Here is a 13,638-nt window from a genome sequence, read left to right as displayed (position 1 = left end):
GAGGTGTCGCTAGATATAGGACCAACTGTATTGGATCGGTCGAGTAGGCTGCCCGAACGTGTCCGCTGCTTTCGTAAAGCCGAGTTTGCGAAGCTTAATAACCTCATTAGGGATTTTGATTGGTCCGCTTTGTACTTGTGCACTGATATCATAAAAGGCACAAACATTTTTTACAATGCTCTTGGCACATTTTTCGATTCTTGTGTCCCGCTTTCTTGTCCGACTCGATCTGGAAAACCCCCTTGGTTTACCAAAGAGTTATCCAGTCTAAAAAACTTAAAATCAAGACTTTATAAAAAATTTCAAGAAGTGGGTTCTCCTACTTCTCACTCTCGCTATGTATTAGCTCTTAAACGGTGCTCTGAAAGGTTGGCTCCCTCTGGGGGTGAGTTAACGCTGATGGCAGGTGAAGAGAAAGAGGAGAAAGCGATGACATTCGAACGTCATCCAGCGGATCCGACCGGTCTCATAGTGGATGGGAGCGTGTCCATCTTCCTTTTGGAATTTGGATGTCGAGCGACCAACATCGCCCCGAACAGGCTCAGCAAAAATCATTAATGAAAAAGTTCCAAAGTCAAGAAAAGAATATTGTCAAAGCGCGAGTGGTATCCAGCAGCAGCAAAGCAAAAGTCGCGGGACTACGATAACTGAAGCTAGGTCGGCCACTAGGGCCAAGATTGACGGGTAAGAGGAACAAAAAGTGGGATACCACAGATCTTTCGGGGCCGAATACGTTAGACGGTTCTTTCTCCCTGCACTAGATTTGGCGCCTAGCAATTTGGGCTGGCGAAGCAGCGGCGCTCCAAGCAGCTGATCCGTCGCAGCACAGAGCGAGGGAGCAGAGACGCAGAAAAAATTCAGAGAGGCTCGACCTTCGCGGGCAGCCGGATCGACGTCGGTAAGGCGGCGGCCACAAAGCGGGACGGTCGATAATCCGCGATAGCGGAAAGTTCAGCACCGGCGAAATACGAACGGAGAAAAAGGAGGAAAATAGCGCAAATCCTACCTAAACGTGCCGTATGGCAAATACAGTTAACAAGGCCCAATTAAGATCCGCAGCACATAGGGAAGGAAAGAGTTAGTGTGTTGTTGGAGTTCAATACTCAGAGCTGCAAGGGTAATGCCCCAAAAAAATAAAGAGGGCGAGCGGAGCCAAAGGTGATGCGCGCATAGGCAGAGAGTGAAAGCGGGGGAGAGAGAGAACACGCAGGCAGCAAAGGCAGAGCCCAATAGGAGAGCGAGCGAGCTATAAAAACGCTCGCCAGCAACGGAGCCGAAGGGGGCTGGCGATAAGCCGAGTGAAGTAACATAAGTTAACATAAGAGTAGGCAGAATAGTACCGAGCAGCAGAACAGCTATTTAAGTTTACATACATATACATAAAAAAAAAAATGCAGAAATGAAGAACAGCAATGAGGGAGCATAGAGTAGGAAAAGAAGGGCAAGAGGAAGAGTGAATATGAAACTAAAACAAATCCATAAATAGATAACCTTCCAAGCACAGATCAAAACAAAAAAAAATAACAAGAACCAATATGTTTATAACCGAAATGCAATAATAATACACCCGACCCCAAAATATCATATTAACCACAGTTTTGCAGCAACCATCAGAAAGCGCTTTCGACGGTGGATCCGCAGTAAAAGTGAGTTTATTTACTAGGTATTTGATTACAATCATTTGGGCATGGAAGAAATTGTCTATGGGTGTTCCGACCAAATTGCCTCACCGTTTCGTAGCCCGTAAGAATCAACATTTATATTCTATCTTTAAATTTTAATCTTTACCATTGCACATTTATTCAAATACTAGTTTATAAGTTTACCTGATCCTAGTTCAAGGGAACCAGGCTCAGGTAGCCTATGGGAGGGAACATATACCCCGTATTTTTATGTCTAATTTAGTTCCAATAAATATCATTATAATGTTTAACTAAACCCTTCTTATGATCTCCCCTTCCAAGCCCCTGTAGCGCTTGTCGGCACACCAAGGGGTCATGGCCGACAGATAGATGTATGGAATGGCATGACCAAGGTAGGGTGGGCAAGGGGTCCTCGAAACAGCTGAGGATCGTCCGGCTGTCTTTTAGGTAATCGTCCGTGTTATGTGGTCATTTGTAGTGAACTCTGTCCGGTGAGGTGTATGGCTTGTTTTTTTCTTGCACGTTAAATTTAAAATAAAGAAAGTAAAGTGCCTCGGACTATGACAATAAAACAACTCCACCCCCTTGCTGACGACCCAGCAGCCGGAAACAATACGTGCCGGTCATAGCCGAGTAATACCATCTCGCCCAAGTACTCGTTACCCATTACAAAATTAAAACGTGTCATGCCCAAATATTGCTTCCTGACCAAAAGTTAATAAACACATCAATCGGCATCGTTCGACAGTCGATAACCTCCTCCTCCTGACCCTTCGAGCAATCTATGAATAAAAGGTTATCAAATGCTCATGGACTTCGTCGTATTTCCCTTTGTAATTGGTTTGAAAATGAGAAATATGTTAAATTCTGATTGAAAATTCACTAAAATGAAATTCAATTTCAAAAGACCCCGGGATAATAGAACATCAAGAAAATGAGCAAACAGCAAACCATTCCCAAGTAATTGATGTGTGATGCAAGGGACCTACGAAAACCAAATCGAAAAGAATTTTTTTTTTAATTATATTTTTTTGTTGGACCCTTTTTGGTGGCATTTGGTTTTTGGCCATCGCATTCTAAATTATCAAGCACGTGCACAGCGGATTTCGGCCAGAAATCCGAGACTTTGGCACTGGCAGAAGGCAGAAACACATTAACACAGATGGTGGCACTGGCCGGCATTTGAATACCTAATGATCAAATGGTTTGAACAAAAGAAGAATGCCCACCGCTGGTGCCACACTGGGAGCATGCGGCGATGGCGGAGGGGAGGTCTGCTGGATCCCCAAAAACCGAAAGAGAAATGGATATGCCAATTGGCTCGTATCTGTCGTTCGGCTCGATAGAAATTAGCAAACTTTCCGACAGACTTCTTTTGTTTGCTCTTTCCACCACACCGCATTCAACGCTTCAATGCAATCCCCACCGCAGCGCGAATGAAAAGGGATGTTGTATACGTACCTGCTGCATATGTAGCATCGTTAAACATCGTGCACCAGAATTACTCGCTATGCCCAACTGCAGCCAATGGCAGCTGTGAGCAATCAGTTGCCACATGCCGCGTGCATCGAGAGCCCCAAAAAGCGAAAGCAAAAAAAACAAAACTGCAGACTCGAGTCGATTCCTCCAACCGGTTTGCCATGATTTGCACCAACTGATGTGCTTTAGTGCAGCAGCGTATACGCAATGTTGCCCAGTGAACATGCCCATTTGTGGCTTCGTTGTGAGTCATTGAACACCAATCGATTGATTGGCTATTATAAAGAGAGCTTAGAGCATCGCTCTTCAGGCATATGCAACAGCTGACCAGACCAGAAGTTCATCTTATCCACTGACAGTGTTTCGTCTGTTAGTTTTTTGTTTTGGCTTTTGGCAAGTTATCACCCAATTGTTAGACTCTGTGCCAGAGAGGTGCTAATAGATCGAAGACAGTTCTTTGCCGACCATATAGAGATTTGAGATAAGCTTGCATCATCGTTACTGTTCAGTGTCCAGGCTTAAGAGATAACGCATACATGGAGCTGGAAGAAAGGCAGAAAACAGAACAGCTATATAAATAGACGCTTGCATATTTAATTGCGCCACAATTCCAGTTTGCGAGGCATTACAACAGACAACAGACATCGGTCAGCGGGCAGTAGACACCAGACGGTAGACAGTAGACGCTCGCTTCGATTCCAATCCACTTCGCAGAATTCAAGTTTAAGCCAGGCCCAGGCCGACGACTCAAGCTCAGTGCGAGGCGACAACGCGCCGCGACAACAACGTACCACCAATCCGCTCGGATTCGCCAGTGAAAAGAAACCCAACAACAGGTATAACAGCCAGTGCCGTTAATTAATTGAGATCGGGCAGGTCGAGACAGCAGAATTTTAAATCAAATGTGAAAGCCTCGTAATTATGCTCCGCCAGATGGCCGCTCCCCGAAAACCTCGGTTTTATTTATTTTAGAATTTATTTCGTTTTTGATTGTTTTCTAGATGCGCAAAATGTTCGCCTTTATCGGAGTGCTTTGTCTGCTGCAATCGGCCATCTTGGTGCACGCACAGGTAAGTTTTTCGCCCACCTCCCAAAACCAAAACCATTATTTCCGCTGCAGCGTCGGTTTGTGTTCAAGCTGCGGCCATGCTCTATCTCCAGCAGATTCTGCGTTTGGAGAATATTTTAATTAGAGCGCATTCGTGTATTCATTTGCAACTCCATGCTGTGGCTTCCATTTAGATGTGGCTGAAGTTTATGCGGCAGCTCAATTCAAGAATCTAAATCCATAAAAACAAGGCAATGACTCATTCAGAGGCATCCATCAGTGAATCAAGTGATCAAGTGTCACTGAATTCATTAACTTGATTAATAGATCAATTGATGATGAGGCATTTCTCAAGCTATCCAAAAAATCGACTCGCTATATATATGCAGGCTTTCCTTTTGTGGACCGAAATCGAGAACTTTGCCCCGCAAACGCGTATCGGCGGAGAACATTATCGAAATTCGCATTAGAATCACTTTGCCACTGACTGGGAATCAGTGGCAATGGCATTGGCATCGGCGTTTATTTTATTTGCGGTCTGCGGCATTTAACCAAATGATTTAGCTGGCGAAAGTGCGGCCAGAGGGGGGATAAAGCCATCCGACTGTTGGTTAATTGCTGTACATTGGTCGAACATTCGAAAATTCCGCAATTTAGGCAAAGTGCATGGTTGGCCAGCTACCGACCCGAGTGGCCCCAAATGGTTGTGCAATGTCCGGCATTGAAGAATTTTTAGTGTGCAGTTTCTCAGCACGCTTCGCGTTTAATTGCCAGCCCAAGGCAGGCAAATGCCTGCCCCCTGGATAGCAATTATTAACACACTCAACTACTCCGCTGGCTCATTGGCCCGACCCGTTCACTTATCATTAATATTGGGTACTTGAGCCGCTACCAATTATTATACATCATTTTAATAACTGCTGCCGCTGGTTACCTTGAACTTTGACTGCCTGGGCTGACTAATATCCATTTAATTGCATTTCTCCACAAATATTAAGCATACGCCGCATTGCACACAAGTCGTTCGACAGTTGAAGGTCGCTCATGGGATTGATGGTGATGGTGGAGAGAGGGAGTGCATTCTCCCCAAAACTAAGTTCTCTTTTCCACTTTACCTAGCATTTTTTTTTTTTCAATGGAAAAGTGTAGATATGTCGTCTGAAGAGAAGACTACTAGTTGTGTAGTCTGAAGAGAAGACTACACATCTACACTCTAAGCTTATGGTTTCCCCTCTTTAGGAGGACTAAGATATGACATACGAGTACTAATCCGTTCCCTCAAGCCGGCTTAAGCTGCCTCAGCTGTCTGAGCAGTGGACAACTTTAAGGTGTACTCAACAGACCGAAGAAATCTTTGCACACACATTGGCCTTGAAGTTCTTTGCTTTGGTTTGCCTATTTCCCGTTTTCTGTTTACAAACCTTTTCTGAGGGATTTTTTCCTGACAATTTTCCTGTCCGGAAAGTTTCGCTGCCACCACCGCTGCCAGTACCTCTGCCGCCGCTGCTACCATTGCTGCCACCACCGCTGCTGCCACCGCTGCCACCACCGCTGCCGCTGCCACATGCCCGGCAACTGGCATTGTCGCGGCAGGCTACTCGGCCATCATTGCGGAAATGTCTGCGATCAGGATGGCGGTGAACGAGGCTGTGCTGAAGGGGCTGATGCCGACAGAGGCTTCCATAGGAATCCTCGTCGCTACCAACCGGTACGACGAGTTGGTCATGGCCCTGGCTGGAGAAAAGGTGCGCCTGGAGGAGAGGGCAAGGATGCCGCCTCCACCGAGACCCGCTGCTGCTGCCCACACGGGCACCACCGCCGTCACAACCGCTGCGTATGCGACAGCCTTCCCAGGCCTGCCCGCACCGAGCGCCGTCGCTGCACCGATCCCAAGGCCTAGGGATACCTGGTCTGCTCTAATAAGGAGCAAGAACCCGGAGGAGACCAGCAAGGAGCTTGTGGAGCGTGTAAAGAAGACCGTGGTACCGGCACTTGGAGTCCGCGTTCACGAGGTTCGCGAGCTGAAGAGCGGAGGAGCGATTATTCGCACCCCTTCAGTGAGCGAACTGAGGAAGGTAGTGGCCAGCAGCAAATTCGCCGAAGCAGGACTGGCGGTCAAGAAGAGGCCGGAGACCAAGCCTCAGGTCGTGGTGTATGACGTGGACACGTCGATCACACCTGAAGAGTTCATGGAGGAGCTCTTCACGAAGAACCTGGAGGAGACCATGACCGCCGCGGAATTTAAAAAGTCGGTTCACCTGGGCAGTAAACCCTGGTCGGTCACCGACGGCGCCACGATCAACGTGACGCTAGAGGTCGACACGAAGGCACAGGAGGCGTTGCACGAATGCGTGTACATAAAGTGGTTCAGATGCCGCTGCCGCTCCTTGGTCCGAACATACGCCTGCCACAGATGTGCAGGCTTTGACCACAAGGTGTCGCAATGTCGCCTTAAGGAGAACGTGTGCCACCGGTGTGGACAGAACGGCCACAACGTTGCACGGTGTCCCAACCCCGTGGACCGCCGCAACTGCCGCTTCAAGGGGTACCCTGCAGCACATTCCATGCTGTCAGCGGCGTGCCCGATCTACGCAGCGGTACTGGCGAGGGTGCAAGCTAGACATTAATGTTTAGCTTCATCCAAGCTAATTGTGGCCGTGGCCGAGCGGCTGTGATGGAGCTCGGAGCCATCATGCGCAGCTCTGGCCGCCAGTTCGCACTGGTCCAGGAGCCGTACGTCGATGGAGCAGGGCGGATTACCGGCCTTCCTTCTGGAATGCGAGTATTCCAGGACCGCCGAGGAAAAGCTGCTATCATCGTCGACGAACCGGACGCCATCTGCATGCCAATGGAGACCCTTACCACGGATTTTGGAGTATGCGTCAGAGTTACGGGAAGATTCGGCTCAATCTTCCTATGCTCCGTGTACTGCCAATTCGACACCGACTTGGCGCCGTACCTCAGGTACTTAGATGCGGTGCTGCTGCTGGGCAGCCGCACTCCTGTCATCTTTGGGCTCGACGCGAACGCAGTATCCCCAGCGTGGTTTAGCAAGCTCTCCGGACACAATCGGGGGCAAGCTAACTATGCACGGGGTGAGCTGCTGTCTGAGTGGATAACCGAGATGAGAGCCGGCGTGCTCAATGAAGCCAGTCGGGTATTTACATTCGATAACCGTAGAGGCCAAAGCGACATCGATGTGACAATCGTCAACCAAGCTGCGACTATGTGGGCCACATACGATTGGGAAGTGAAGGAATGGGACACCAGCGATCACAACATGATCCATGTTGTGGTGACGACTGACCCGAACGACGCAGTTGAGCCCATTGCTCCTGTGCCGTCCTGGAAGCTTTCCAATGCGCGCTGGCGATTGTTCGAGGAGGAAGTGGTAAGGGAGACAGCCGAATTACCGGAAGACACCGCCGAATCGCCGTTGGACAACCAAGTGTCTGCACTGCGCTCTGTAGTGCACAGTGTGTGCGACAGAGTGCTGGGACGCAGCACACCGAGAGCCGCGAGAAAAGTAGTTTGGTGGACTGCCGAACTACACTCCAAACGCCGAGAGGTCAGGAGACTGAGGCGAAGGCTCCAGGACGCTCGTCGGCACGAGACCGACGCAGCAGAGGAACTTGTGCTCGCGTTGAGGATCTCCTCAGCGCAGTACAAGAAGCTCATCCTGAGATCGAAGGAAGACAACTGGCGACGCTTCGTGGGAGAGAACAGAGATGATCCATGGGGGCACGTCTACAGGATTTGCCGAGGCCGCAAAAAGAGCACGGAGATTGGATGCCTTCGAACGGATGGTAGGCTGGTCGCAACATGGCACGACTGTGCGGGTGTGCTCCTTCGCAACTTCTTTCCTGTTGCGGAGTCGAATGCACACATTGCCATCCCGATCGAGGCTCCACCGGCCCTCGAAGCTTTCGAGGTTGATGCATGCGTCGCCAGGTTGAAGAGCAGACGCTCTCCCGGCATGGACGGCATCACAGGTGCCATTTGCAAGGCATTGTGGCGTGCCATCCCTCAGCACATGACAGCGATGTATTCCCGCTGCCTGGAGACAGGGTATTTCCCAACGGAATGGAAGCATCCTAGGGTGGTTCCACTTCTGAAGGGACCCGATAAGGACCGGACCGATCCAACCTCATATCGGGGTATCTGTCTGTTGCCAGTGCTGGGCAAAGTGCTTGAGGGCATCATGGTGAATCGTCTGAAGGACACCATTCCGGATGGCTGCAGATGGCAATTTGGCTTTCGCCAAGGACGTTGTGTGGAGGATGCTTGGAAACACGTCGTGAGTACTGTTTCGGCCAGCCGGTCGAAATACGTGCTCGGAGTCTTCGTGGACTTCAAGGGAGCCTTCGACAACGTCGAGTGGAATGCTGCACTACGCCGCCTCCTTGAGCTGGGATGCCGAGAAGCAAGCTTGTGGCGAAGTTTCTTCTCCGGCCGGAGTGCGAGCATCGTCAGTAGGCATGGAGTAGCCACTGTTCCGGTGACACGAGGTTGCCCGCAGGGGTCCATAAGTGGTCCATTTATATGGAACATCTTAATGGACGTGTTGCTCCAGCGCTTAGAGCCCCTTGGTGCGCTCAGCGCGTATGCTGACGACTTGCTCCTCCTCATCGAAGGGAATGCCCGATCAGAGCTCGAACAAAAAGGAGGTGAGTTAATGTCCATCGTAGGCGCTTGGGGAGTTGAAGTCGGCGTTGCCGTTTCAACTAGCAAGACGGCGATCATGCTGCTCAAAGGCATACTTAGACGGCCGCCAGTGGTACGGTTTGCTGGAGCAAGCCTGCCATATAAGCGCAAGTATCGGTACCTGGGCATCACGGTCGGCGAGCGGTTGAGTTTTCTCCCGCACATCACGGGCTTGCGTGATAAGCTGACCGGAGTCGTAGGGGCATTGTCGCGCGTACTGCGGGTTGACTGGGGACTCAGTCCCCGCGCAAAGCGAACAATATATGCCGGACTCATGGTGCCCTGCGCACTATTTGGTGCCTCGGTTTGGTCTGTCGTGACGACGACGCAAGTGGTTGCCAGGAGGCATCTGCTTGCGTGCCAAAGGATCATCCTGATTGGATGCCTACCGGTATGCCGAACAGTGTCCACCATGGCGCTGCAAGTACTAGCTGGAGCCCCCCCGTTTGATCTGGTTGCCAGACGCCTGGCAATCAGCTTCAAACTAAAGCGTGACTACCCGCTGGAGGAGAGCGATTGGCTGTACGGCGAAGATTTGGCAAATCTTAGCTGGAAGCAGAAGATGGCGCGACTAGACGAAGGCCTGTTGTGCGAGTGGCAACGCAGATGGGATGATGGTGACTCCCCAGGTCGGGTGACGCACCGCTTCATCCCGAACGCAGGCTTCGTTTACAGCGAACGAAGGTTTGGCTTCACGCTGCGCGCTGGGTTCCTGCTGACGGGCCACGGATCGCTCAATGCATTTTTGCATGGAAGAAGCCTTAGCGACACGCCAGCATGTCTATGCGGCGCAGAACGCGAGGATTGGCAGCACTTCCTATGTGCTTGTCCCCTTTATGCAGACTTGCGAGACCTCGATGGACTTGGAGTGCAGTACACGGATGGCGACTGGACCTTCTCCGATGTGACGGCTTCTCAGGAGAGAATGCGGACTCTCGACGGGTTCGCCGGACTGGCGTTCTCCAGGCGACAGCAGCTGCTGAACGCGCAAGCGGCGCACGGGCTGGGTGGATTCCCTATCCAGGCCGGTCGGGGCTAAAAGGGAGGATCGAGCTGAGTCCTTAAGATCGGTACCACGGGTTGTGCAGTTCCAAGGCTGCACATTGAGGTCGGCCCCCTAGTGGGAGTATCGTGGTGGCTGTGGTTGATACCCAAACGTTACGCGGGGAGAGCCGCTAGGCTCCTCGTGGAGTTGCGCTCTCAACCGGGTGCCGAGACCCATAGATCGGAAGACGTGTTAGATACACCTCGCCCCACACCAAGGGGGATTGTATGCCCGACCAGGATACTTTCAATTGGTACCGGAAGAGTCGCTATGTACATAGCTATAGCTTCTCTTTACGGGCGCTAACTGGCGCATCGTACCAGGTTCCTGCGTATGTAGCGGTGGTGCGTGATGGCGTGATATATGTATATATATCGCACTAATCGAGGCTAAGCTGCAAATAAACATTAGACGCCGTGGTTGAAATCCCTCCCTGAGGAACCGCCACGTAAAATAAAGCTGAGAGATCAGATTCATTCTGTCCGGAAAGTTTATTTCTATTTTCTGTTGTGCTGCTTGCGGGCTAATAGAACTAAGATTTTAATCAACGCATGCATGAAATTTGCATTTGAAAACGCCCACCAAAAAAAAATCCTTTCTGTGCGGGTTGTGGGAATTAAAATTAGGAATGAACGTAAAATGCCATGAGAAGGGTTTCCCTCACCGTTGGTGGTGTGGCACAATTCCAGCAGCGATTCTTTGGAATTTATACAAATTGCCGGTCATTCAATCCCTTTGCACTCTGCGCCAAGAAATTGTTGGCAATTTTTTTGGGCTGGGACTAAGTGCTCACTCACTTCTTCTGAATGTATATCTTTTGTTTGCTGGCCCCTCTGGGGGGCACAGCCTATCCTTTAAATCTGGCCAGCTTCTAGCCAAAATCTTTAATTAGCGACTCTTCATTATCCTCAATTTACTAGCCACAATTATGGCTTTCTTGTCAGGGGAACGGCAGTGCCAATGGAATGCCTGCTTTTAAATAATATCATAAATGAATACATAAACTCGAGTATCACTCGAGGGCATGGTAACAACATTTCAGACAAATATTGACCTAAACCTGACAGAATCAACATAGTTCTGTTTGCTTGTTTGCTTATACCCGATACTCAAAATGAGTATTGGGGTATATTAGATTTGTGGTAAAAGTGGATGTGTGTAACGTCCAGAAGGAATCGTTTCCGACCCCATAAAGTATATATATTCTTTATCAGCATCAACAGCCGATTGAGCCATGTCTGTCTGTCCGTCTGTCCGTCCGTCCGTCTGTCCGTCTGTCCGTCCGTCCGTCTGTCCGTCCCCTTCAGCGCCTAGTGCTCAAAGACTATAAGAGCTAGAGCAACGATGTTTTGGATCTAGACTTCTGTGATATGTCACTGCTACAAAAATATTTCAAAACTTCGCCCCGCCCACTTCCGCCCCCACAAAGGACGAAAATCTGTGGCATCCACATTTTTAAAGATACGATAAAACCAAAAACGCAGAATCGTAGAGGATGACTATATGTTCTAGAGTGTAAAATCTCAACCAGATCGTATAATTATTATAGCCAGAATCAAGAAAACAATTTCATTCTTTCTCGCTCTGTCTCTCTCTAACACACAGGTTTCATGGTCGGCTTTGCCAATTGCAAAATATGAGTTCAAGGATCTCAGAACCTATAAGAGCCAGAGCAGCCAAATTTGGTATCCACACACCTGTGATATCGGACCTTGACCGTTTCGTGTCCAAATTTCGCCACACCCCCTTCCGCCCCCGCAAAGGACGAAAATCTGGGGCATCCACAAATCTCAGAGACTATTAAGGCTAGAGTAACCAAATTTGGTATCCGCACTTCTGTTAGATCTCACTATAAAACGTATATCTCAGAATTTCGCCCCACCCCCTTCCGCCCCCACAAAGGACGAAAATCTGTTGCATCCACAATATTGCAGATTCGAGAAAACTAAAAACGCAGAATCATAGATAATGACCATATCTATCAGACTGCTGAATCTGGATCAGATCGGATCATTTTTATACCCAAAAGGAACAAATCAATTTGCACTGGCTACGCAGCGCCCGATGTCACGCTCAGACAGATTTTCTGTCTCTCTCGCACGCACTCTTTGTCGTGTCGTTTAAATTAGCGGCGTCTGCCGGAGGAGAGCCATACTGACTAAGTATCGGGTATAACTGTAGAGTTGCGGTGTCCGCAGCAACTCACAACGTTCCCCCTCGTTTTCATTTATAATCGTATATATATTTTTATGTTTTCAGTCATTTGCATATTTGTCCGAATGGGAAAAGAAGATTAACAAAGAGAGAAAAATATGAAGTAATAAAATGTTTTCTAATTCATTTTAGTTGTTTTCCCACTGCAAATAACAGAGACCAGGGCATTAATTTATTTTGCAAAAGCGTTTACATTTCCCAGACCTAAAACCATCTCTCATGGAGGAGAGAGAGAGGAGTGGAAATTAGGTATATTTTTCCATATGGGGACCATATGGGGTGGGCTGAGGAGAGCGGAGCGGGCGTTGAGCCGGGCGGTGCGAAACTCACCAGCAGGGTAAAAACTCCTGTTGCCAAGGTCGAGGTGAGCCGCGGAGGAGGAGGAGGTGAGGAGGAGGAAAGGGAGAGAACGCATACCGCTTCTCACTCCAGCAGGGTAAAACCTTGTTGCCAGAGTCAGAGCGGGAGCGTAGGGACCGAAAACAGCCAGGAAAACGGAAGGGGAAAGGGGAGAGATGACTGCAGCCGGTGGTCCGACCGGGGAAAGCAAATGGAAGCAGTAGAATTCTTAGTCATATGATCGAAGTTTTATTGGCATGGTTTCCCTCGCACTCCCTGCTACTTCTACTACTACCTTGGCCATCGGCCAGCTCACCCGCGGATCCGGCGTCTGTGCTCCTGCAGCTCGTCCATTCTTCTCTACTTCTCGGGCGCCCGGCCGTTCAACACTTTTTCTTGCTTTTCTAGTCACTCCGCGGCGTTCCGTCTTTGCTCGCTTCCGAAAATCGACTCCCGCTCTCACCACGGTCGCTCGACGCTCTCACCACGGTCGCTCGACGCTCTCACCACGCCTGGCGCTCGTTTTCGGGCCAACGGGACTTTCTCGAAAGATATCTGCTCTGTTGCCGGCTGAGCGTGGCTCTCTCTCTTCGCTGTTCTCTTTGCGGCTATTCTGTGTTAGCTGGCCGTTTGGCGGGATTTCGGCTATGCAAAAATTAACTAGCTTATTTACTAACATAGAAGATGATTTTTACTGATACAAATCTCGCTCCATTGCGATGTCTTATATTTTCAGGTTGTCTTCTTAATCAATTAACTCTCGTTACTATGTGAGGCTCCCAGTATGGGTCCTCACACTCTCGCCCGTGAGCAAATGGTTACTTTGCTTGTCTTGCTGATGTGGACCTGGAAGAAGGTGTTGTCCGCCTCTGCCAAGAATCGGACATCTTAACGCCGCGGGTTGACGAGTTGGGCTCCTGGCTCCTGGGCCTTCAGGGTGTCTGGCAGCCGGCCGTCGGGCGTACGTACTCTCCAATCCACCTCTCCAGTCACCCAACGAACAGCTGGGGTGGGGGTCGACGTTTCTGGTATCTCCGGACTGCCGCCTTCGGGATGTAGGATGGCATCCAGATCGCTGGCGTCTGGTAGCTCTGTGTCTTCGGTGGCGATGTCTTCAGGACGCGAGATGGCGTCAAAGTCGCTGACGGCCGGTAGTCCTGCATCTT

The 13,638-nt window shown here is 49.7% G+C and overlaps 1 long non-coding RNA gene across 1 annotated transcript; it reads left to right on the top strand.

The window, feature by feature from the left end:
• Positions 1-336: 336 nt before the first annotated feature.
• On the top strand, positions 337-1,134 carry LOC117192713. The gene is made up of 2 exons (XR_004474421.1): positions 337-684; positions 762-1,134. It is a non-coding gene; the product is annotated as an uncharacterized LOC117192713 (long non-coding RNA).
• The last annotated feature ends 12,504 nt before the right edge of the window (positions 1,135-13,638 follow it).

Source organism: Drosophila miranda (assembly GCF_003369915.1).
Source record: "Drosophila miranda strain MSH22 chromosome Y unlocalized genomic scaffold, D.miranda_PacBio2.1 Contig_Y2_pilon, whole genome shotgun sequence".
Lineage (NCBI taxonomy): Eukaryota > Metazoa > Arthropoda > Insecta > Diptera > Drosophilidae > Drosophila > Drosophila miranda.
Note: the sequence above shows the minus strand (reverse complement) of the source record. Positions and strands in the feature narration are given on the sequence as shown.